The 23,259-nt window shown below is 47.4% G+C and overlaps 17 non-coding genes across 17 annotated transcripts; 7 read left to right on the top strand and 10 right to left on the bottom strand.

Annotated features, from left to right (window-relative positions):
* The first annotated feature begins 13,941 nt into the window (after positions 1-13,941).
* On the top strand, positions 13,942-14,105 carry LOC135037386 (U1 spliceosomal RNA). Its single transcript, XR_010231941.1, has one exon. It is a non-coding gene; the product is annotated as a U1 spliceosomal RNA (small nuclear RNA).
* A 152-nt stretch (positions 14,106-14,257) lies between these two features.
* Positions 14,258-14,420, top strand: LOC135037413 (U1 spliceosomal RNA). The gene has a single exon (XR_010231967.1). It is a non-coding gene; the product is annotated as a U1 spliceosomal RNA (small nuclear RNA).
* Positions 14,421-15,094: 674 nt separating this feature from the next.
* LOC135037395 (U1 spliceosomal RNA) lies at positions 15,095-15,258 on the top strand. Its single transcript, XR_010231950.1, has one exon. It is a non-coding gene; the product is annotated as a U1 spliceosomal RNA (small nuclear RNA).
* A 152-nt stretch (positions 15,259-15,410) lies between these two features.
* Positions 15,411-15,573, top strand: LOC135037409 (U1 spliceosomal RNA). The gene has a single exon (XR_010231963.1). It is a non-coding gene; the product is annotated as a U1 spliceosomal RNA (small nuclear RNA).
* Positions 15,574-16,248: 675 nt separating this feature from the next.
* LOC135037394 (U1 spliceosomal RNA) lies at positions 16,249-16,412 on the top strand. The gene has a single exon (XR_010231949.1). It is a non-coding gene; the product is annotated as a U1 spliceosomal RNA (small nuclear RNA).
* A 152-nt stretch (positions 16,413-16,564) lies between these two features.
* LOC135037408 (U1 spliceosomal RNA) lies at positions 16,565-16,727 on the top strand. Its single transcript, XR_010231962.1, has one exon. It is a non-coding gene; the product is annotated as a U1 spliceosomal RNA (small nuclear RNA).
* Positions 16,728-17,402: 675 nt separating this feature from the next.
* Positions 17,403-17,566, top strand: LOC135037388 (U1 spliceosomal RNA). The gene has a single exon (XR_010231943.1). It is a non-coding gene; the product is annotated as a U1 spliceosomal RNA (small nuclear RNA).
* Positions 17,567-17,923: 357 nt separating this feature from the next.
* On the bottom strand, positions 17,924-18,086 carry LOC135037415 (U1 spliceosomal RNA). The gene has a single exon (XR_010231969.1). It is a non-coding gene; the product is annotated as a U1 spliceosomal RNA (small nuclear RNA).
* A 152-nt stretch (positions 18,087-18,238) lies between these two features.
* Positions 18,239-18,402, bottom strand: LOC135037389 (U1 spliceosomal RNA). The gene has a single exon (XR_010231944.1). It is a non-coding gene; the product is annotated as a U1 spliceosomal RNA (small nuclear RNA).
* Positions 18,403-19,073: 671 nt separating this feature from the next.
* On the bottom strand, positions 19,074-19,236 carry LOC135037412 (U1 spliceosomal RNA). The gene has a single exon (XR_010231966.1). It is a non-coding gene; the product is annotated as a U1 spliceosomal RNA (small nuclear RNA).
* Positions 19,237-19,388: 152 nt separating this feature from the next.
* LOC135037397 (U1 spliceosomal RNA) lies at positions 19,389-19,552 on the bottom strand. The gene has a single exon (XR_010231952.1). It is a non-coding gene; the product is annotated as a U1 spliceosomal RNA (small nuclear RNA).
* A 670-nt stretch (positions 19,553-20,222) lies between these two features.
* LOC135037404 (U1 spliceosomal RNA) lies at positions 20,223-20,385 on the bottom strand. The gene has a single exon (XR_010231958.1). It is a non-coding gene; the product is annotated as a U1 spliceosomal RNA (small nuclear RNA).
* Positions 20,386-20,537: 152 nt separating this feature from the next.
* On the bottom strand, positions 20,538-20,701 carry LOC135037392 (U1 spliceosomal RNA). The gene has a single exon (XR_010231947.1). It is a non-coding gene; the product is annotated as a U1 spliceosomal RNA (small nuclear RNA).
* A 675-nt stretch (positions 20,702-21,376) lies between these two features.
* On the bottom strand, positions 21,377-21,539 carry LOC135037403 (U1 spliceosomal RNA). The gene has a single exon (XR_010231957.1). It is a non-coding gene; the product is annotated as a U1 spliceosomal RNA (small nuclear RNA).
* Positions 21,540-21,691: 152 nt separating this feature from the next.
* On the bottom strand, positions 21,692-21,855 carry LOC135037393 (U1 spliceosomal RNA). The gene has a single exon (XR_010231948.1). It is a non-coding gene; the product is annotated as a U1 spliceosomal RNA (small nuclear RNA).
* A 674-nt stretch (positions 21,856-22,529) lies between these two features.
* Positions 22,530-22,692, bottom strand: LOC135037411 (U1 spliceosomal RNA). Its single transcript, XR_010231965.1, has one exon. It is a non-coding gene; the product is annotated as a U1 spliceosomal RNA (small nuclear RNA).
* Positions 22,693-22,844: 152 nt separating this feature from the next.
* LOC135037385 (U1 spliceosomal RNA) lies at positions 22,845-23,008 on the bottom strand. Its single transcript, XR_010231940.1, has one exon. It is a non-coding gene; the product is annotated as a U1 spliceosomal RNA (small nuclear RNA).
* Positions 23,009-23,259: the final 251 nt, after the last annotated feature.

Genomic DNA, 23,259 nt, shown 5'->3' with positions numbered 1-23,259 from the left:
TGGACTTCAGGGTAATCTCCTGTTTGCAGTCAGCACACTCTTTGAGGGTAGCCGTATCCTGGGACGGAAGGGCTACCTTCTTGGATAAGCGTGTTAATGCTTTGTCCACCCTAGGGGAGGATTCCCATCGTAACCTATCCGTTGATGGGAAAGGATACGCCATAAGAATCCTTTTGGAAATCTGCAGTCTTTTATCTGGAGATTTCCAAGCTTTTTCACATAACTCGTTCAGCTCGTGTGAGGGGGGAAAGGTTACCTCAGGCTTCTTTCCCTTGTACAAATGTACCCTCTTGTCAGCGACAGGGGGTTACTCTGTGATGTGCAAAACATTTTTTATTGCCATAATCATAAATCGAATGGATTTTGCCAATTTTGGCTGTAACTTTGCATCATCGTAATCGACACTGGAGTCAGAATCCGTGTCGGTATCTGTGTCAACAAACTGGGATAGTGGGCGCTTATGAGACCCTGACAGTCCCTGCAACATAGGATCAGGCATGGGTTGAGACCCTGACTGTCCCAAAGCTTCTGCCTTGTCTAATCTTTTGTGCAATGAGTTTACACTAGCATTTAAAACATTCCACATATCCATCCAATCAGCTGTCGGCGGAGACACCACATTCATTTGCTCCCGCTCCTCTCTAATATAGCCTTCTTCCTCAGACATGTCGACACGCGTGTACCGACACACCACACACACAGGGAATGCTTTTTCTGAAGACAGTTTCCCCACAAGGCCCTTTGGAGAGACAGAGAGGGAGTATGCCAGCACACACCCCAGCGCTATATAACCCAGGAATAAAACAGTAACTTAATGTTTGCCCAGTAGTGCTGCTGTATGTAATTTGCGAATTATGTGCCTCCCCCCCCCTCTTTTCAACCCTCTTGTCTAACGTGGTATAAGCAGGGTAGAGTCCGGGGAGCTTCCTCTCAGCGGTGCTGTGGAGAAAAAATGGCGCTGGTGAGTGCTGAGGGAGAAGCCCCGCCCCCTCGGAGGCGGGCTTCTGTCCCGCTTAAACTGTAAAATTGGTGGGGGCTCCTACATATATACAGTGCCCAGCTGTATATATGTTATATTTTTGCGAAAGAGGTTTATATTGCTGCCCAGGGCGCCCCCCCTGCGCCCTGCACCCTTACAGTGACCGGAGTATGTGAGGTGTATGGGAGCAAAGGCACACAGCTGCAGTGCTGTGCGTTACCTCAGTGAAGATCATGAAGTCTTCTGCCGCCTCTGAAGTCTTCTTTTCTTCTCATACTCACCCGGCTTCTATCTTCCGGCTCTGCGAGGGGGACGGAGGCGCGGCTCTGGGACGGACGGCGAGGGTGAGATCCTGCGAACCAATCCCTCTGGAGCTAATGGTGTCCAGTAGCCTAAGAAGCAGGACCTTGCAACTCAGAGAGTAGGGCTGCTTCTCTCCCCTCAGTCCCTCGATGAGGGAGTCTGTTGCCAGCAGTGCTCCCTGAAAATTAAAAACCTAACAAAATACTTTCTGTCAGAAAGCTCAGGAGAGCTCCTGAAAAGCACCCAGTCTCCACTGGGCACAGTATCAAACTGAGGTCTGGAGGAGGGGCATAGAGGGAGGAGCCAGTGCACACCCAGAACTAAAGTCTTTCTTAAAGTGCCCATGTCTCCTGCGGAGCCTGTCTATCCCCATGGTCCTTACGGAGTCCCCAGCATCCTCTAGGACTTTAGAGAAAATAGGATTTTAATACCTACTGGTAAATCCTTTTCTCTTAGTCCGTAGAGGATGCTGGGCACCCGTCCCAGTGCGTACTGTGTCTGCAGTTATTAAATGGCCCTTAACTCCAGAACATTTATGTGGAGACAACTTTCCTGACTTGACCATCTTCCTTGGATGTTTTCCCCCTGTGTGACCGCTCCCCAGCCTCGGAGGGTTGCATCCGTGGTCCCTAGGATCCCGTCCTGGATCCCAAACCATCGCCCCTCTAGGTGGTGAGAACTGTGCAGCCACCAATGGAGTGAGATTCTGGTCTTGGAAGACAGTATTATCCTCCGGTGCATGTGTAGGTGGGATCCGGACCACTTGTCCAACAGGTCCCACTGGAACACTCTGGCATGGAGCCTGCCAAACTGAATGGCCTCGTAGGCCGCAACCATCTTCCCCAGCAACCAAATGCATTGATGGATTAACACTCTTGCTGGTTTCAGAATTAGTTTGACCAGACTCTGGATCTCCAGAGCCATTCCACTAGAAGAAAACCTCTTCTGTGTCCAGTATCACTCCCAAAAACAATAACCGCGTCATTAGGACCAACTGCGATTTTGGCAAGTTTAGGAGCCAACCATGTTGTTAAAGAACTGTCAGGGAGAGTAGATGTTTTGCACCAACTGGTACCTGGATCTCGCCTTTATCAGGAGATCATCCAAGTACGGGATAATTGTGACTCCTTGCTTGCGAAGGAGAACCATCATTTCCGCCATCACCCTGGTGAAAATCCTCGGAGCCGTGGACAGACCAAACGGCAACGTCTGAAATTGGTAATGACAATCCTGAATTGCAAACCTCAGGTAGCTTGATGCAGTGGCTAAATGGGAACATGTAAGTAGGCATCCTTTATGTCTACCAAAACCAGGAAATCTCCTTTATCCCCCGGACTGGAGATCACTACCCTGAGAGATTCCATCTTGAAATTGAATTTCTTTAGGTAGAAATTAAGGGATTTCAGATTTAAGATTGGTCTGACTGAGCCGTCCGGCTTCGGGACCACGAAGAGGCTTGAATAAAAACCTTCTCCCTGCTGACTAAGGCTGATTTGAACAATCGGTGAGGGGGAACTTCTTGAAACCCCAGTTTGTACCCTTGGGACACTATTTGTAAAACCCACGAGTCCAGGTCCGAATGAATCCAGAACTGACTGAAGAGTTTTAGACGTGCCCCCCAGTGGTGGAACTAGCGAGCAGTGGGCCCATGTGCGACAAAATGGCTTGGCCCCCCCCCCCCCATCCCTTCCCATCCAAGTCCACCCCCTCACCCCTGGAGAGGATCTGGTGAGGGGGGCCTGCTCAGGGAAGTGGATACCTAGCAACAGTGCCGTAACTAGACATTTTAGCAGTGTGTGCAAGAAACGGCATTGGAGCCCCACCCCTGCATGCAAAACAGGGGCAGTGCGCGCTGTAGGCGCGCGCAAAAAAACATAGTGGCGTGGCTTCGTGGTTAAGGGGTGTGGCCACAAAATAATACCAATTCATAAAACGGTGCACAGTAGTCTCCATTATTCGAATTACGCCGCACAGTAGCACCACTACACCAGGTAGAGACCCTTTTACACCTTACGGCGGACAGATTCCTCTTTTTACACATTACAGCAGACAGCGTCCTCTTTTTACACATTACAGCAGACAGCGTCCCCTTTTTACACATTACGGCAGACAGCATCCCCCTTTTTTACAAAACGGCAGACAGCGTGCCCTTGTTACACATAGCGGCAGACAGCGTACATTTTTTTCACATAACGGCAGACAGCCTGCCCTTGTTAAACATAGCGGCAGACAGCGTACACTTTTTACACATAACGGCAGACAGCCTGCCCTTGTTAAACATAGCGGCAGACAGCGTACACTTTTTTCACATAACAGCAGTCAGCCTGCCCTTGTTACACATAATGGCAGACATCGTACACTTTTTACACATTACAGCAGACAGCTTGCCCTTGTTACACATTACAGCAGACAGCTTGCCCTTGTTACACATTATGGCAGACAGCGTGCCCTTGTTACACATTACGGCAGACAGCATCCCCCTTGTTACACATTACGGCAGGCAGATTCCCCCTTGTTACACATTGCGGCAAGCAGATTCCCCCTTTTTACACATTGCGGCAAGCAGCTTCCCCCTTTTTACACATTGCGGCAGGCAGATTCCCCCTTTTTACACATTGCGGCAGGCAGTCCCCCTTTTTACACATAGCTGCAGGCAGATTCCCCCTTTTTACACATAGCGGCAGGCAGATTCCCCCTTTTTACACATTGCGGCAGGCAGTCCCCCTTTTTACACATAGCTGCAGGCAGATTCCCCCTTTTAACACATAGCTGCAGGCAGATTCCCCCCTTTTACACATAGCTGCAGGCAGATTCCCCCTTTTTACACATAGCGGCAGGCAGATTCCCCCTTTTTACACATAGCGGCAGGCAGATTCCCCCTTTTTACACATAGCGGCAGGCAGTCCCAAGAAAGAAAGAGAAGAAAGAAAGAAAGAAAGAAAGAAAGAAAGAAAGAAAGAAAGAAAGAAAGAAAGAAAGAAAGAAAGAAAGAAAGAAAGAAAGAAAGAAAGAAAGAAAGAAAGAAGAATTATACTTACCCTCTCCGCTGGCTCAGGCTCCTCGTGCAGCTTGACGATTCCCGGGCAGTAGAGAAGGAGGAGGAGGGAGGTGGAGGAGGGAGCCGCAGCAGCGCTGTCTTATTGGTGGAGGCGCTGCTGCTGCTGCCCCTCTGCTTCACTATAGGCTGTTCTCGGAAGACAGCCTATAGTGAAGCAGAGGGGCAGCAGCGCCTCCACCAGTAACAAAGCGCTGCTGCAGCTCATTCCTTCACCTCCCTCCTCCTCCTCCTCCCCCCCGTGCCGCTGCTCCTCTCATCTCCAAGCGACCCTCCTCCCTCTTCGTGTGTTACAGAGGCGGCAGCGTGTCTGGTGCTGCGGCTGCTGCCCGTAGTGCCCTGGCCTGATCTGTTCGTTACGACGGGCGGGCGGCGGGAGTCGCAGGACGCAGACCTGACGGGAGCGCTGGTGTGCGGCTGCGGCATGATACAATGAGTCATTGTGACTCATTGTAATGCCGGCGGCTGTGGGCCCTTGAGTGCGGCGGGGCCCCAGTGCAATGCACTGCCTGCCCTGCCAGTAGTTTCGCCCCTGGTGCCCCCCACTGGTGTGGGCTCCTGCAAGAGAGCCCCAGCGTCATGCAGTGGATTTGGCAGAAGCAGAGGACTCTGCTCCTGCGATCTTGAAGAGTCAGCATCAGCATTCCCTTGGTGAATCCACAATGCCCTCCTATCCGAGACTGCCATGAAATTGGCCCGTGAGCACTTGTGCCCGGTGTAGGATTTTTAAATATGTGTAGTTTACTGTATGCAAGGGTTTAAAACCTTTTAGGAACTGAGATCTAAGGTGTATTACATGTAGTTTAAAAAAAACAAAAAAGGTTTATTTTATGGCAGTAGTTTCCAAACTGGGGTTCTTGCACTGGTAGCATAGTTTGGTGGTCCAGGACCAATTAAAATTATTTATACTTTATTAAATTGGCAAAACCATTCCCTCACAACATAACTGAACCTGAGGATGACATGCTATAAACACAATTTACTTAATTTTACATTTTTTTCTGAATTTCTCAAAAAAAAAAACTTTGGCCTAGGGGTGCCGTGAAACAAATTTTGATACTATTTATTTATATAGTGCTCTTTCTCCAACAGGACTTGATATATGGCTTCTGGAACTGAACACAGGATTCTAAATGTGGCTGTACCAAGGACCTATACAGTGGCATTACAGGTTGAGTATCCCTTATCCAAAATGCTTGGGACCAGAGGAATTTTGGATATCGGATTTTTCTGTATTTTGGAATAATTGCATACCATAACGAGATATTATGGTGATGGGACCTAAATCTAAGCACAGAATGCATTTATGTTTCATATATACCATATACACACAGCCTGAAGGTCATTTTAGCCAATATTTTTTATAACTTTGTGCATTAAACAAAGTGTGTGTACATTCACAGAATTCATTTATGTGTCATATACACCTTATACACACAGTCTGAAGTTCATTTAATACAATATTTTTAATAACTTTGAGTATTAAACAAAGTTTGTGTACACTGAGCCATCAAAAAACAAAGGTTTCACTATCTCAGTCTCACTCAAAAAAGTCCGTATTTCGAAATATTCCGTATTTCGGAATATTTGGATATGGGATACTCAACCTGTATTACTTTTTTCTGCTACTGGTTCTTTACCTATGCAAACAAGCATCTGACTTGCCTTTCCTATTGCTTTGTTACATTGCTCACCTGAAATAGTAATACTTAGATAGCTTTCCTCTTGCCATTATAATGCCCTTAATATTATAGTTAGCCTTTGTATTTTTGAGACGTGTATGATTTTGCATTTTTTGGCATTAAATGTTGCCATGTTCTTGACCATTCCTCTAGTCCAGGGGCGGAACTGCCAGAGACAACGGAGTCAGTTGCCGCCGGGCTCCAGCCCTAAAGGGGCTTCCTCCATTGCCCTCCGGCTGTTACGTGCCCTTCCTACTAAATAGACAAAGGCGCTACCAGCAGGGTCTCGCAGTTTGTACATTCCATGCCGTAACACCCTTCTTTCCACCTTTTTCAAGACCCAGCCCAGCAGCCTCGCCGCTGCCACCACCGCTAGCTGCAGCACTGCCAGCGGTGGGGTGCCCCTGCTTCTTCTCACACCACAGATAGCTGGGCAGCACTGCAACTGCCTGCCTGATTGCTCCGCCCCCTTCCGGCTCCCAAGCACCTCTGCTGCCCAGTGATCCAGGAGCCTGCTGCTAGGAAGAAGTGGCCGAGCTTCAGCAAGCGAGTCTGGACACTGGCGGAGGAAGCCATGATAACCAGATAATGGGGAGTGGAGAGCCAGTTCCAAGGTAATACTTTATACAGCTGGTTGAGATCCTGGTCGGTGGATATGGATTCCAAGAAAACCCTGGAGGTGCTTCCTTTCAAGGGAGACACTCTCTTTGGAGAAGACCTCAATAAGATTGTAGCTGATCTGGCTACTGCTAAAACAGCTTGCCTACCTAGTATGACTCCTACCACGCAGAAGGCTAAAAGTACTTTCCCTTGGCCCTTTCATCCTCAAGGTAAAGCGTACCCAAGGTCAGGCATACCCAAAGCAAGCTCATGCTTCCAGACCTGCCAAGCCCAGACTGAAGCAAGCCTGGGCTGCCCATCAGCCTGCTTCCAAAACGGACAAGCCTGCCGCATGACGGTGCAGGCCTCCCTCTGGGGGATCCCAGGGTGGGGGGCCCGACTTCTAGGTTTGGCATAATTCTAAGCTAGAGAATTCTGTTTGGAGCTCACCTTGTACTTTGTGAAGAAATAATCAGCATTGTGGCTGAGCAGATACATGTAGTGTGTGGCTGCAAACTGCATGGATCTCCTGCGTTGTAATGCTGATACTTTTTTTTTCAAAGTACCAATAGCTTCATATAATGTTCACAATTTTTATGCAGGATCAAATAGCTCAATAGGTAGGGTGTTTGATTAGAATTCAACAGGTTATAGGTTTGAATCCTGGGTATGGTAGTTTGAGATGTGTTATTTAATAAAGTATGTTGTTCTGACTGCCGGCATCCTATCACCTGGGATATCATACTAAATAAATGGAGTTGATCAATTTTTTTTTATTTTTTTTTTAAACTAGGGACAATTTCCAGATACTTTTCTTTATAACTGAGATTGCCCCCTGGAACTTCACATCAGTTGACAACTATGCATGAGTGGGCAGTGCTTGCTCTGGATCTGCCCACCCATTTATGTGCCGTCATAAAAGAAAGCACAACTGACAGTTATCCTGGGCGTACACTACACAATTATCTGTCAGGCTATCTATCAAGTCTGGATGGATGGAATGAAAATCTGGTAATGTATAGGAGCAAATGTCAATTAACCATTTGCTCCCAAACACTAGAAAAGTGGTCAAAAATGGTCATTACACAAATTGGTTAAACCCAAAATTTAACCAATTTGTTTAGGGGACCATTTTTGTCCATTTTCTAGTGTTTGAGAGTAAATCGTTGATGGTCATTTGCTCACATAGATAACCGGATTTCTATTCCAACCAGCCAGTGTTGGAGATATGGTCTGCCAGATTACATAATGCATACCAGAGCCATAACTAGACTTTTTGGTGCCCTGTGACAGATAATTATATGCCCCCCCCCCCCCCCCATTTTTGCAATATGGACAAAAGGCGCATGCCTTGTGGGGAAGGGGCATAACAAGATTGGTCTCAGAGAAAGCACATGAGATATGAAGATATATCTAGTATACTTGACACTCAATGGTTTGTGGTATTGCCGGGGTGCCCTCCTTAAATGCATATACAGTCACACATGGCGTGTTTGTGCAAATGGCATATCAGCAGTCAGCACTAACTGGTGACATGCCATTTGTACAAGTAAGCCATGTGTGACTAATATATAAACATACTTTATTAAATAACACCTCAAACTATCATACTTAGGATTCAAACCTATAACCTGTTGAATTCTAATCAAATACCCTACCCATTGAGCTACTTGATCCTGCATCTATTCTAACCTCCAAAAACAGATTCAGTTGCATTTTCCAGCGTGTTTTGTTTGCGCCTTTGCAAATGTCTTACATCGACAAACTTATTTAGTACTATTTTGCAAATAGGGTTACATTGTCGCAACATTGTGTTCCCTAATTGCTTGATTTTTTTAAATGCAACAATTGATAAAGACACCTGATAATTGCTCTGTGGAGTCTTATTTTGTGTCTACTTCTTATCTACATTTAATTCCCTACCTCTAATCAAGGCATTTTTAAATGCTGGGGGCTGCCAGGACGTGAGGCCTACCTAGACTTTAGATCTGAATTTGAATGTACTTGTGAACTAACTTAATTTCCTACTTCTAAATTCATTCCTAAATTCACTACTTACATTAATCCTGTAGTTGGGCATTTTGAGCCTTCAATTGTGGGCATTGTTTTGTGTCCAGACCAGCAGCTGGTGGTGTGCATTTGCTGGAAAGGCATCGAAGACCTCCGATATGCTGCATCTCCTGATGTGTGTCTCCCTCAAGTGGCTGTCAGCAAATGCATGCTAGACACCCCATTCCAAGCTGATTGTGACATCACGGAACATGCATCATAGAACAGGCATGCTAGAATATGGGTCTTCAACCTGCGACCCTCCAGCTGCTGTGGAACTACATATACCAGCATGCCCTGCCTCAGTTTTAGCATACCTTAATAGCAAAACTGTGGCAGGGCATGCTGGGATGTGTAGTTTCACAGCAGCTGGAGAGCCACAGGATGAAGACCCATGTGCTAGAGCCAAGCCGCAGGTACATTGAATGCTAGCAAGCTGATGTTTAAATCATTTTTGTTCCGCAGCATTCCAATGCGGAAGATTCCATGGAACCAGAGATTATTCCATTGAGAAGGACATGCTGCCTGGATGACTGCACTGTGCAAATTAAATCACGGAGCCAGTTGGCTTGTGGGTGGCTCTGGTGACTGGGTGGTTGGGTGGGCGGTGTGTCGGAGGTGGAGCACATGCAAATGAATGTGTATCATCCAGCTAGTGAGAGTGAAAACTCATGCAGGAGTGTGCCTGCTTGTCAGTGGGTTATGCACCTTGCCAGGCGTCAAATCTACATGGAGCAGCTGGAGGGGACAAGAGCAGGTTTGCAAAATATAGATAGAAGAGCATATATGCTGGCGCATTCTCCATGATTGTGTCAGCTTATGTTTTGGTGCACTGCACTTTCCTTCACTAAGTTTTAGCCATTTTGGTTAAACGCAAGTGTAGTTGCTTCTCGCCCTTTTGGCTGTGATCTTGTATCGTGGTTGAAGAGTCTGCTGGAGGGATTGTTTTCTTCATTGGCGAGAGACTGAAGATATTCCAGGATGGAAGGCTTGGGAACACTATCCGTTTTTCAGTTGTGGAAGAGTTGAAAGACCGGATTGGACTACATTCTATAGTAAAGGATATCTTTGTATTTATTAATCCTCTCTTTATATGTGTCTGTCTTTCAATAAAGCTTCGGGCTTGTGATTCCTTCACCCTCTTACACTCCACACCCATAGCCTTATTAACTGTTGTATTATTGTATTGTTTAAATGTATAGTGCAGTTCATGATTTATAGTGTAGGCTGGCCTGTGCTGTAGTTCTTGAACTGTACTATACCGACAGCATTTGTATTGTGTTTTGGCTGTGCTGCAACACAGTACTTATGTGCGTAATGTTTATGTATGTTTTTTTGCTTCTTTATGTCAATAAAGACTGCTTTTTCAATCCAATATCTGAAAACAATCAATGTTTATCTTTGATGGCAATAGAAGTGGTATGATATTTGATGCTTTTGAATGGCAATATCTGATATGTCCCCTATCTGGGAACCATATATTAAATGGCTTTTCAGAAAAGGGAGATGGGAGAAGAGCTTTCAGTACTTGTAGGACCGATGCTCATTTCCTATTCTAGCCTCCAAAAACAGATTCAGTTGCATTTTCCAGCGTGTTTTGGATGCGCCTTTGCAAATGTCTTACATCGACAAACTTATTTAGTACTATTTTGCAAATAGGGTTACATTGTTGCAACATTGTGTTCCCTAATTGCTTGATTTTTTAAATGCAACAATTGATAAAGACACCTGATAACTGCTCTGTGGAGTCTTATTTTGTGTCTACTTCTTATCTACATTTAATTCTCTACCTCTAATCAAGGCATTTTTAAATGCCGGGGGCTGCCTGGACGTGAGGCCTACCTAGACTTTAGATCTGAATTTGAATGTACTTGTGAACTAACTTAATTTCCTACTTCTAAATTCATTCCTAAATTCACTACTTACATGAATCCTGTAGTTGGGCATTTTGGGACTTCGATTGTGGGCAATGTTTTGTGTCCAGACCAGCAGCAGGTGGTGTGCATTTGCTGGAAAGGCATCGAAGACCTCCGATATGCTGCATCTCCTGATGTGTGTCTCCCTCAAGTGGCTGTCAGCAAATGCCTGCTAGACACCCCATTCCAAGCTGATTGTGACATCACGGTACATGCATCATAGAACAGGCATGCTAGAACATGGGTCTTCAACCTGCGACCCTCCAGCTGCTGTGGAACTACACATCCCAGCATGCCCTGCCTCAGTTTTAGCATACCTTAATAGCAAAACTGTGGCAGGGCATGCTGGGATGTGTAGTTTCACAGCAGCTGGAGGGCCACAGGATGAAGACCCATGTGCTAGAGCCAAGCCGCAGGTACATTGAATGCTAGCAAGCTGAATATTTAAATCCTTTTTGTTCCGCAGCATTCCAATGTGGAAGATTCCATGGAACCAGAGATCCTTCCATTGAGAAGGACATGCTGCCTGGATGACTACACTGTGCAAATTAAATCACGGAGCCAGTTGGTTTGTGGGTGGCTCTGGTGACTGGGTGGTTGGGTGGGTGGTGTGTCGGAGGTGGAGCACATGCAAATGATTGTGTATCATCCAGCTAGTGAGAGCGAAAACACATGCAGGAGTGTGCCTGCTTGTCAGTGGGTTATGCACCTTGCCAGACGTCAAATCTACATAGAGCAGCTGGAGGGGACAAGAGCAGGTTTGCAAAATATAGATAGAAGAGCATATATGCTGGCACATTCTCCATGATTGTGTCAGCTTATGTTTTGGTGCACTGCACTTTCCTCCACTAAGTTTTAGCCATTTTTGTTAAGCTCAAGTGTAGTTGCATCTCGGCCTTTTGGCTGTGATCTTGTATCGTGGTTGAAGGGTCTGCTGGAGGGAGGGATTGTTTTCTTCATTGGCGAAAGACCACAGATATTCCAGGATGGAAGGCTTGGGAACACTATCCGTTTTTCAGTTGTGGAAGAGCACAGAGGTCGGATTAGACTACATTCTATAGTAAAGGATACCTTTCTATTTATTGCCCCTCCCCTTATATGTGTCTGTGTTACAATAAAGCTTCGGTCTTGTGATTCCCTCACCCTCTTACACTCCACACACATAGCCTTATTAACTGTTGTATTATTGTATAGTTTAAATGTATAGTGCAGTTCATGATTTATAGTGTAGGCTGGCCTGTGCTGTAGTTCTTGAACTGTACTATACCGACAGCATTTGTATTGTGTTTTGGCTGTGCTGCAACACAGTACTTATGTGTGTAATGTTTATGTATGTTTTTTTGCTTCTTTATGTCAATAAAGACTGCTTTTTCAATCCAATATCTGAAAACAATCAATGTTTATCTTTGATGGCAATAGAAGTGGTATGATATTTGCTGCTTTTGAAAGGCAATATCTGATATGTCCCCTATCTGGGAACCATATATTAAATGGCTTTTCAGAAAAGGGAGATGGTAGAAGAGCTTTCAGTACTTGTAGGACCGATGCACATTTCCTATTCTAGCCTCCAAAAACAGATTCAGTTGCATTTTCCAGCGTGTTTTGGATGCGCCTTTGCAAATGTCTTACATCGACAAACTTATTTAGTACTATTTTGCAAATAGGGTTACATTGTTGCAACATTGTGTTCCCTAATTGCTTGATTTTTTAAATGCAACAATTGATAAAGACACCTGATAACTGCTCTGTGGAGTCTTATTTTGTGTCTACTTTTTATCTACATTTAATTCTCTACCTCTAATCAAGGCATTTTTAAGTGCTGGGGGCTGCCAGGACGTGAGGCCTACCTAGACTTTAGATCTGAATTTGAATGTACTTGTGAACTAACTTAATTTCCTACTTCTAAATTCATTCCTAAATTCACTACTTACATGAATCCTGTAGTTGGGCATTTTGGGACTTCGATTGTGGGCATTGTTTTGTGTCCAGACCAGCAGCAGGTGGTGTGCATTTGCTGGAAAGGCATCAAAGACCTCCGATATGCTGCATCTCCTGATGTGTGTCTCCCTCAAGTGGCTGTCAGCAAATGCCTGCTAGACACCCCATTCCAAGCTGATTGTGACATCACGGTACATGCATCATAGAACAGGCATGCTAGAACATGGGTCTTCAACCTGCGACCCTCCAGCTGCTGTGGAACTACACATCCCAGCATGCCCTGCCTCAGTTTTAGCATACCTTAATAGCAAAACTGTGGCAGGGCATGCTGGGATGTGTAGTTTCACAGCAGCTGGAGGGCCACAGGATGAAGACCCATGTGCTAAAGCCAAGCCGCAGGTACATTGAATGCTAGCAAGCTGAATATTTAAATCCTTTTTATTCCGCAGCATTCCAATGTGGAAGATTCCATGGAACCAGAGATCCTTCCATTGAGAAGGACATGCTGCCTGGATGACTACACTGTGCAAATTAAATCACGGAGCCAGTTGGCTTGTGGGTGGCTCTGGTCACTGGGTGGTTGGGTGGGTGGTGTGTCGGAGGTGGAGCACATGCAAATGATTGTGTATCATCCAGCTAGTGAGAGAGAAAACTCATGCAGGAGTGTGCCTGCTTGTCAGTGGGTTATGCACCTTTCCAGACGTCAAATCTACATGGAGCAGCTGGAGAGGACAAGAGCAGGTTTGCAAAATATAGACAGAAGAGCTCTCCAGCCTAGTTTGCTGTCTGTTTCCACTTCTCTTTTCTTGAGCCGCTCCCTTCTATGCCCTTGCGCACTATCCTGACTTCTCCCATCTGCTTACTTTGTGCCTTCCAACGCACAATGCGAACTACAGGTAGTGCTGCAGGGCCCACACCCTTTTACTTGCCATACAGAGCATCTCTGGAGCTGTTACAGTGCCCAGCTTCTGCAAGAAATCAGCTTGAATGCTTCAGGGGCTGGGGCATAGCCAACATGAGCCCCACACCGAAGGAGGGTGGAGGTGTTTAATGCAAACTATAGGTCATCCAAGCGCCGCAAAAGGCCGCCATGCCCTGCACGCCCCTTTTCTCTTTTCATATGCAGACGAGGGTTGAAGCCAACTTTGACCCACTGCTTGGATGACATCACCATATGCAAATCCATCTGCTGCAGGCCTTCCCGCAGGAATGCTTGCACTAGTTGTTGCATTTGGTTTGTTGTTTGGGGGTGCTTCAGTATTAGGCAGCCTTCTGCCCTCCCATGTTCATCTGAAAATATGTGTTCTCCCTGCAGTTGTTGTCCCCAGATGAGAGTTCCCTTGTGCTGCCTCAGTTGAATCTTCTTTACTTGACAGAGATGTGCCTGAGCAGCGGCCCTCCCCAGCCCTATCCCAAATCATACTTATTTTGCATAGGAGATACCATGGTCATGAAGATTGTTCTCCCAGGGTGAGGTTCATTCATTGCATTCTGGGTATGCTGACCCCTGTGATTTCCCCAAATTTGGGAAACTTGACTGCATTATTTGTGGTAGTGGGGGACTGTGTTTGTGCTTTCCTCTGGTCAGCTCTGGTAAAAGTCAGATTTCTTTGTCTCAGATCTTCCTCTAGCCTTGTTCTTCTTTCGAGAGTTCCCTTGTGCTGCCTCAGTTGGATCTCCTTTACTTGACAGGGGGGTGCCCAAGCAGCGACCCTCCCCAGCTCTAGCCCAACTCCTATTTACCTGCCAGGTGAGATACTATGATCATGAAGGTGCTTCTCCCAGGGCAAGGGTCACTCATTGCACTCTGGGTGTGCTGCCCCTGTGATTTCCCCAAATGTGGGAAACTTGACTGCATAATTTGTGTTTCTACTGGTCGGCTTTCATATAATTCAGATCTCTTTGTCTCAGGTCTCTCTCCAGCCTAGTTTGCAGTCTGTTTCCACTTCTTCTTTTTTGAGCCCCTCCCTTCTATACCCTTGTGCACTATCCTGACTTCTCCTCCTGTCTGCTTACTTTGTGCCTTCCAATGCACAATGCAAACTACAGGTAGTGCTGCAGGGCCCACAAACTTTTACTTGCATTACAGAGCAGCTCTGGAGCTGTTACAGTGCCAAGCTGCTGCAAGAAATCAGCTTGAATGCTTCAGGGGCTGGGGCATTGCCAACATGAGCCCCACACCGAAGGAGGGTGGGGGTGTTTAATGCGAACTAAGGGTCATCCAAGCGCCGCAAAAGGCCGCCATTCCCTGCATACCCCTTTTCTCTTTTCATATGCAGATGAGGGTTCCAGCCAACTTTGGCCCACTGCTTGGATGACATCACTGTATGCAAATCCGGCTTCTGCAGACCTTCCCCCAGGAATGCTTGTACTAGTTGTTGCATTTGGTTTGTTGTTTGGGGGTGCTTCAGTATTAGGCAGCCTTCTGCCCTCCCATGTTCATCTGAAAATATGTGTTCTCCCTGCAGTTGTTGTTCCCAGATGAGAGTTCCCTTGTGCTGCCTCAGTTGAATCTCCTTTACTTGACAGAGATGTGCCTGAGCAGCGGCCCTCCCCAGCCCTATCCCAAATCATACTTATTTTGCATAGGAGATATCATGGTAATGAAGACTGTTATCCCAGGGTGAGGTTCATTCATTGCATTCTGGGTATGCTGACCCCTGTGATTTCCCCAAATGTGGGAAACTTGACTGCATTATTTGTGGTAGTGGGGGACTGTGTTTGTGCTTTCCTCTGGTCAGCTCTGGTAGAAGTCAGATTTCTTTGTCTCAGATCTTCCTCTAGCCTTGTTCTTCTTTCGAGAGTTCCCTTGTGCTGACTCAGTTGGATCTCCTTCACTTGACAGGGAAGTGCCCGAGCAGCGACCCTACCCAGCTCTAGCCCAACTCCTACTTACCTGCCAGGTGAGATACTATGATCATGAAGGTGCTTCTCCCAGGGCAAGGCTCACCCATTGCACTCTGGGTGTGCTGCTCTTGCGATTTCCCCAAATGTGGGAAACTTGACTGCATAATTTGTGTTTCCACTGGTCGGCTTTCATATAATTCAGATCTCTTTGTCTCAGGTCTCTCTCCAGCCTAGTTTGCAGTCTGTTTCCACTTCTTTTTTTTTGAGCCCCTCCCTTCTATACCCTTGTGCACTATCCTGACTTCTCCTCCTGTCTGCTTACTTTGTGCCTTCCAATGCACAATGCAAACTACAGGTAGTGCTGCAGGGCCCACAAACTTTTACTTGCATTACAGAGCAGCTCTGGAGCTGTTACAGTGCCAAGCTGCTGCAAGAAATCAGCTTGAATGCTTCAGGGGCTGGGGCATTGCCAACATGAGCCCCACACCGAAGGAGGGTGGGGGTGTTTAATGCGAACTAAGGGTCATCCAAGCGCCGCAAAAGGCCGCCATTCCCTGCATACCCCTTTTGCTCTTTTCATATGCAGATGAGGGTTCCAGCCAACTTTGGCCCACTGCTTGGATGACATCACTGTATGCAAATCCGGCTTCTGCAGACCTTCCCCCAGGAATGCTTGTACTAGTTGTTGCATTTGGTTTGTTGTTTGGGGGTGCTTCAGTATTAGGCAGCCTTCTGCCCTCCCATGTTCATCTGAAAATATGTGTTCTCCCTGCAGTTGTTGTCCCCAGATGAGAGTTCCCTTGTGCTGCCTCAGTTGAATCTCCTTTACTTGACAGAGATGTGCCTGAGCAGCGGCCCTCCCCAGCCCTATCCCAAATCATACTTATTTTGCATAGGAGATATCATGGTAATGAAGACTGTTATCCCAGGGTGAGGTTCATTCATTGCATTCTGGGTATGCTGACCCCTGTGATTTCCCCAAATGTGGGAAACTTGACTGCATTATTTGTGGTAGTGGGGGACTGTGTTTGTGCTTTCCTCTGGTCAGCTCTGGTAAAAGTCAGATTTCTTTGTCTCAGATCTTCCTCTAGCCTTGTTCTTCTTTCGAGAGTTCCCTTGTGCTGACTCAGTTGGATCTCCTTCACTTGACAGGGAAGTGCCCGAGCAGCGACCCTACCCAGCTCTAGCCCAACTCCTACTTACCTGCCAGGTGAGATACTATGATCATGAAGGTGCTTCTCCCAGGGCAAGGCTCACCCATTGCACTCTGGGTGTGCTGCTCTTGCGATTTCCCCAAATGTGGGAAACTTGACTGCATAATTTGTGTTTCCACTGGTCGGCTTTCATATAATTCAGATCTCTTTGTCTCAGGTCTCTCTCCAGCCTAGTTTGCAGTCTGTTTCCACTTCTTTTTTTTTGAGCCCCTCCCTTCTATACCCTTGTGCACTATCCTGACTTCTCCTCCTGTCTGCTTACTTTGTGCCTTCCAATGCACAATGCAAACTACAGGTAGTGCTGCAGGGCCCACACCCTTTTACATGCTTTACAGAGCAGCTCTGGAGCTGTTACAGTGCCCAGCTGCTGCAAGAAATCAGCTTGAATGCTTCAGGGGCTGGGGCATAGCCAACATGAGCCCCACACCGAAGGAGGGTGGAGGTGTTTAATGTGAATTAGGGGTCATCCAAGCGCCGCAAAAGGCCGCCATGCCCTGCACATCCCTTTTTTCTTTTCATATGCAGACGAGGGTTGAAGCCAACTTTGACCCACTGCTTGGATGACATCACCATATGCAAATCCATCTGCTGCAGGCCTTCCCCCAGGAATGCTTGCACTAGTTGTTGCATTTGGTTTGTTGTTTGGGGGTGCTTCAGTATTAGGCAGCCTTCTGCCCTCCCATGTTCATCTGAAAATATGTGTTCTCCCTGCAGTTGTTGTCCCCAGATGAGAGTTCCCTTGTGCTGCCTCAGTTGAATCTCCTTTACTTGACAGAGATGTGCCTGAGCAGCGGCCCTCCCCAGCTCTATCCCCAAATCATACTTATTTTGCATAGGAGATACCATGGTCATGAAGATTGTTCTCCCAGGGTGAGGTTCATTCATTGCATTCTGGGTATGCTGACCCCTGTGATTTCCCCAAATGTGGGAAACTGGACTGCATTATTTGTGGTAGTGAGGGACTGTGTTTGTGCTTTCCTCTGGTCAGCTCTGGTAAAAGTCAGATTTCTTTGTCTCAGATCTTCCTCTAGCCTTGTTCTTCTTTCGAGTTGCTCCCTCGGTGTGGGGCTCATGATGGCTATGCCCCAGCCCCTGAAGCATTCAAGCTGATTTCTTGCAGCAGCTGGGCACTGTAACAGCTCCAAAGCTGCTCTGTAAGGCAAGTAAAAGGGTGTGGGCCCTGCAGCACTACCTGTAGTTTGCATTGTGCGTTGGAAGGCACAAAGTAAGCAGACAGGAGAAGTCAGGATAGTGCGCAAGGGCATAGAAGGGAGCAACTCAAGAAAAGAGAAGTGGAAACAGACTGCAAATTAGGCTGGAGAGAGACCTGAGACAAAGAGATCTGAATTATACGAGAGCCGACCAGGTGAAACACAAATTATGCAGTCATGTGTCCAACATTTGGGGAAACCGCAGGAGCAGCACACCCAGAGTGCAATGGGTGAGCCTTGCCCTGGGAGAAGCACCTTCATGATCATAGTATCTCACCTGGCAGGTAAGTAGGAGCTGGGCTAGAGCTGGGGAGGGTCGCTGCTCGGGCACCCCCCTGTCAAGTGAAGGAGATCCAACTGAGGCAGCACAAGGGAACTCTCGAAAGAAGAACAAGGCTAGAGGAAGATCTGAGACAAAGAAATCTGACTTTTACCAGAGCTGACCAGAGGAAAGCACAAACACAGTCCCTCACTACCACAAATAATGCAGTCCAGTTTCCCACATTTGGGGAAATCACAGGGGTCAGCATACCCAGAATGCAATGAATGAACCTCACCCTGGGAAAACAATCTTCATGACCATGGTATCTCCTATGCAAAATAAGTATGATTTGGGATAGAGCTGGGGAGGGCCGCTGCTCAGGCACATCTCTGTCAAGTAAAGGAGATTCAACTGAGGCAGCACAAGGGAACTCTCATCTGGGGACAACAACTGCAGGGAGAACACATATTTTCAGATGAACATGGGAGGGCAGAAGGCTGCCTAATACTGAAGCACCCCGAAACAACAAACCAAATGCAACAACTAGTGCAAGCATTCCTGGGGGAAGGCCTGCAGCAGATGGATTTGCATATGGTGATGTCATCCAAGCAGTGGGTCAAAGTTGGCTTCAACCCTCATCTGCATATGAATAGAGAAGAGGGGCGTGCAGGGCATGGCGGCCTTTTGCGGCGCTTGGATGACCCCTAGTAAGCATTAAACACCTCCACCCTCCTTCGGTGTGGGGCTCATGTTGGCTATGCCCCAGCCCCTGAAGCATTCAAGCTGATTTCTTGCAGCAGCTGGGCACTGTAACAGCTCCAGAGCTGCTCTGTAAGGCAAGTAAAAGGGTGTGGGCCATGCAGCACTACCTGTAGTTCGCATTGTGCGTTGGAAGGCACAAAGTAAGCAGACGGGAGAAGTCAGGATAGTGCGCAAGGGCATAGAAGGGAGCGGCTCAAGAAAAGAGAAGTGGAAACAGACAGCAAACTAGGCTGGAGAGAGACCTGAGACAAAGACATCTGAATTATACGAGAGCCGACCAGGGGAAACACAAATTATGCAGTCAAGTTTCCCACATTTGGGGAAATCACAGGGGCAGCACACCCAGAGTGCAATGGGTGAGCCTTGCCCTGGGAGAAGCACCTACATGATCATAGTATCTCACCTGGCAAGTAAGTAGGAGTTGGGCTAGAGCTGGGGAGGGTCGCTGCTCGGGCACCCCCCTGTCAAGTGAAGGAGATCCAACTGAGGCAGCACAAGGGAACTCTCGAAAGAAGAACAAGGCTAGAGGAAGATCTGAGACAAAGAAATCTGACTTTTACCAGAGCTGACCAGAGGAAAGCACAAACACAGTCCCCCACTACCACAAATAATGCAGTCAAGTTTCCCACATTTGGGGAAATCACAGGGGTCAGCATACCCAGAATGCAAAGAATGAACCTCAATCTGGGAGAACAATCTTCATGACCATGGTATCTCCTATGCAAAATAAGTATGATTTGGGATAGAGCTGGGGAGGGCCGCTGCTCAGGCACATCTCTGTCAAGTAAAGGAGATTCAACTGAGGCAGCACAAGGGAACTCTCATCTGGGGACAACAACTGCAGGGAGAACACATATTTTCAGATGAACATGGGAGGGCAGAAGGCTGCCTAATACTGAAGCACCCCCAAACAACAAACCAAATGCAACAACTAGTGCAAGCATTCCTGGGGGAAGGCCTGCAGCAGATGGATTTGCATATGGTGATGTCATCCAAGCAGTGGGTCAAAGTTGGCTTCAACCCTCGTCTGCATATGAAAAGAAAAAAGGGATGTGCAGGGCATGGCGGCCTTTTGCGGCGCTTGGATGACCCCTAATTCACATTAAACACCTCCACCCTCCTTCGGTGTGGTGCTCATGTTGGCTATGCCCCAGCCCCTGAAGCATTCAAGCTGATTTCTTGCAGCAGCTGGGCACTGTAACAGCTCCAGAGCTGCTCTGTAAAGCATGTAAAAGGGTGTGGGCCCTGCAGCACTACCTGTAGTTTGCATTGACGTTGGAAGGCACAAAGTAAGCAGACAGGAGAGGTCATAATAATGCGCAAGGGCATAGAAGGGAGCGGCTCAAGAAAAGAGAAGTGGAAACAGACAGCAAACTAGGCTGGAGAGAGACCTGAGACAAAGAGATCTGAATTATACGAGAGCCGACCAGGGGAAACACAAATTATGCAGTCAAGTTTCCCACATTTGGGGAAATCGCAAGAGCAGCACACCCAGAGTGCAATGGGTGAGCCTTGCCCTGGGAGAAGCACCTTCATGATCATAGTATCTCACCTGGCAGGTAAGTAGGAGTTGGGCTAGAGCTGGGTAGGGTCGCTGCTCGGGCACTTCCCTGTCAAGTGAAGGAGATCCAACTGAGTCAGCACAAGGGTACTCTCGAAAGAAGAACAAGGCTAGAGGAAGATCTGAGACAAAGAAATCTGACTTTTACCAGAGCTGACCAGAGGAAAGCACAAACACAGTCCCCCACTACCACAAATAATGAAGTCGAGTTTCCCACATTTGGGGAAATCACAGGGGTCAGCATACCCAGAATGCAATGAATGAACCTCACCCTGGGATAACAATCTTCATTACCATGATATCTCCTATGCAAAATAAGTATGATTTGGGATAGGGCTGGGGAGGGCCGCTGCTCAGGCACATCTCTGTCAAGTAAAGGAGATTCAACTGAGGCAGCACAAGGGAACTCTCATCTGGGGACAACAACTGCAGGGAGAACACATATTTTCAGATGAACATGGGAGGGCAGAAGGCTGCCTAATACTGAAGCACCCCCAAACAACAAACCAAATGCAACAACTAGTACAAGCATTCCTGGGGGAAGGTCTGCAGAAGACGGATTTGCATACAGCGATGTCATCCAAGCAGTGGGCCAAAGTTGGCTGGAACCCTCATCTGCATATGAAAAGAGAAAAGGGGTATGCAGGGAATGGCGGCCTTTTGCGGCGCTTAGATGACCCTTAGTTCGCATTAAACACCCCCACCCTCCTTCGGTGTGGGGCTCATGTTGGCAATGCCCCAGCCCCTGAAGCATTCAAGCTGATTTCTTGCAGCAGCTTGGCACTGTAACAGCTCCAGAGCTGCTCTGTAATGCAAGTAAAAGTTTGTGGGCCCTGCAGCACTACCTGTAGTTTGCATTGTGCATTGGAAGGCACAAAGTAAGCAGACAGGAGGAGAAGTCAGGATAGTGCACAAGGGTATAGAAGGGAGGGGCTCAAAAAAAAAAGAAGTGGAAACAGACTGCAAACTAGGCTGGAGAGAGACCTGAGACAAAGAGATCTGAATTATATGAAAGCCGACCAGTGGAAACACAAATTATGCAGTCAAGTTTCCCACATTTGGGGAAATCACAGGGGCAGCACACCCAGAGTGCAATGGGTGAGCCTTGCCCTGGGAGAAGCACCTTCATGATCATAGTATCTCACCTGGCAGGTAAGTAGGAGTTGGGCTAGAGCTGGGGAGGGTCGCTGCTTGGGCACCCCCCTGTCAAGTAAAGGAGATCCAACTGAGGCAGCACAAGGGAACTCTCGAAAGAAGAACAAGGCTAGAGGAAGATCTGAGACAAAGAAATCTGACTTCTACCAGAGCTGACCAGAGGAAAGCACAAACACAGTCCCCCACTACCACAAATAATGCAGTCAAGTTTCCCACATTTGGGGAAATCACAGGGGTCAGCATACCCAGAATGCAATGAATGAACCTCACCCTGGGATAACAGTCTTCATTACCATGATATCTCCTATGCAAAATAAGTATGATTTGGGATAGGGCTGGGGAGGGCCGCTGCTCAGGCACATCTCTGTCAAGTAAAGGAGATTCAACTGAGGCAGCACAAGGGAACTCTCATCTGGGAACAACAACTGCAGGGAGAACACATATTTTCAGATGAACATGGGAGGGCAGAAGGCTGCCTAATACTGAAGCACCCCCAAACAACAAACCAAATGCAACAACTAGTACAAGCATTCCTGGGGGAAGGTCTGCAGAAGCCGGATTTGCATACAGTGATGTCATCCAAGCAGTGGGCCAAAGTTGGCTGGAACCCTCATCTGCATATGAAAAGAGAAAAGGGGTATGCAGGGAATGGCGGCCTTTTGCGGCGCTTGGATGACCCTTAGTTCGCATTAAACACCCCCACCCTCCTTCGGTGTGGGGCTCATGTTGGCAATGCCCCAGCCCCTGAAGCATTCAAGCTGATTTCTTGCAGCAGCTTGGCACTGTAACAGCTCCAGAGCTTCTCTGTAATGCAAGTAAAAGTTTGTGGGCCCTGCAGCACTACCTGTAGTTTGCATTGTGCATTGGAAGGCACAAAGTAAGCAGACAGGAGGAGAAGTCAGGAGAGTGCACAAGGGTATAGAAGGGAGGGGCTCAAAAAAGAAGAAGTGGAAACAGACTGCAAACTAGGCTGGAGAGAGACCTGAGACAAAGAGATCTGAATTATATGAAAGCCGACCAGTAGAAACACAAATTATGCAGTCAAGTTTCCCACATTTGGGGAAATCACAGGGGCAGCACACCCAGAGTGCAATGAGTGACCCTTGCCCTGGGAGAAGCACCTTCATGATCATAGTATCTCACCTGGCAGGTAAGTAGGAGTTGGGCTAGAGCTGGGGAGGGTCGCTGCTTGGGCACCCCCCTGTCAAGTAAAGGAGATCCAACTGAGGCAGCACAAGGGAACTCTCGAAAGAAGAACAAGGCTAGAGGAAGATCTGAGACAAAGAAATCTGACTTTTACCAGAGCTGACCAGAGGAAAGCACAAACACAGTCCCCCACTACCACAAATAATGCAGTCAAGTTTCCCAAATTTGGGGAAATCACAGGGGTCAGCATACCCAGAATGCAATGAATGAACCTCACCCTGGGAGAACAATCTTCATGACCATGGTATCTCCTATGCAAAATAAGTATGATTTGGGATAGGGCTGGGGAGGGCCGCTGCTCAGGCACATCTCTGTCAAGTAAAGAAGATTCAACTGAGGCAGCACAAGGGAACTCTCATCTGGGGACAACAACTGCAGGGAGAACACATATTTTCAGATGAACATGGGAGGGCAGAAGGCTGCCTAATACTGAAGCACCCCCAAACAACAAACCAAATGCAACAACTAGTGCAAGCATTCCTGCGGGAAGGCCTGCAGCAGATGGATTTGCATATGGTG

This window comes from Pseudophryne corroboree, unplaced genomic scaffold (assembly GCF_028390025.1).
Source record: "Pseudophryne corroboree isolate aPseCor3 unplaced genomic scaffold, aPseCor3.hap2 scaffold_672, whole genome shotgun sequence".
NCBI lineage: Eukaryota > Metazoa > Chordata > Amphibia > Anura > Myobatrachidae > Pseudophryne > Pseudophryne corroboree.
The sequence above is the reverse complement of the archived record's forward strand: the minus strand, read 5'-3'. Positions and strand labels throughout refer to the sequence as shown.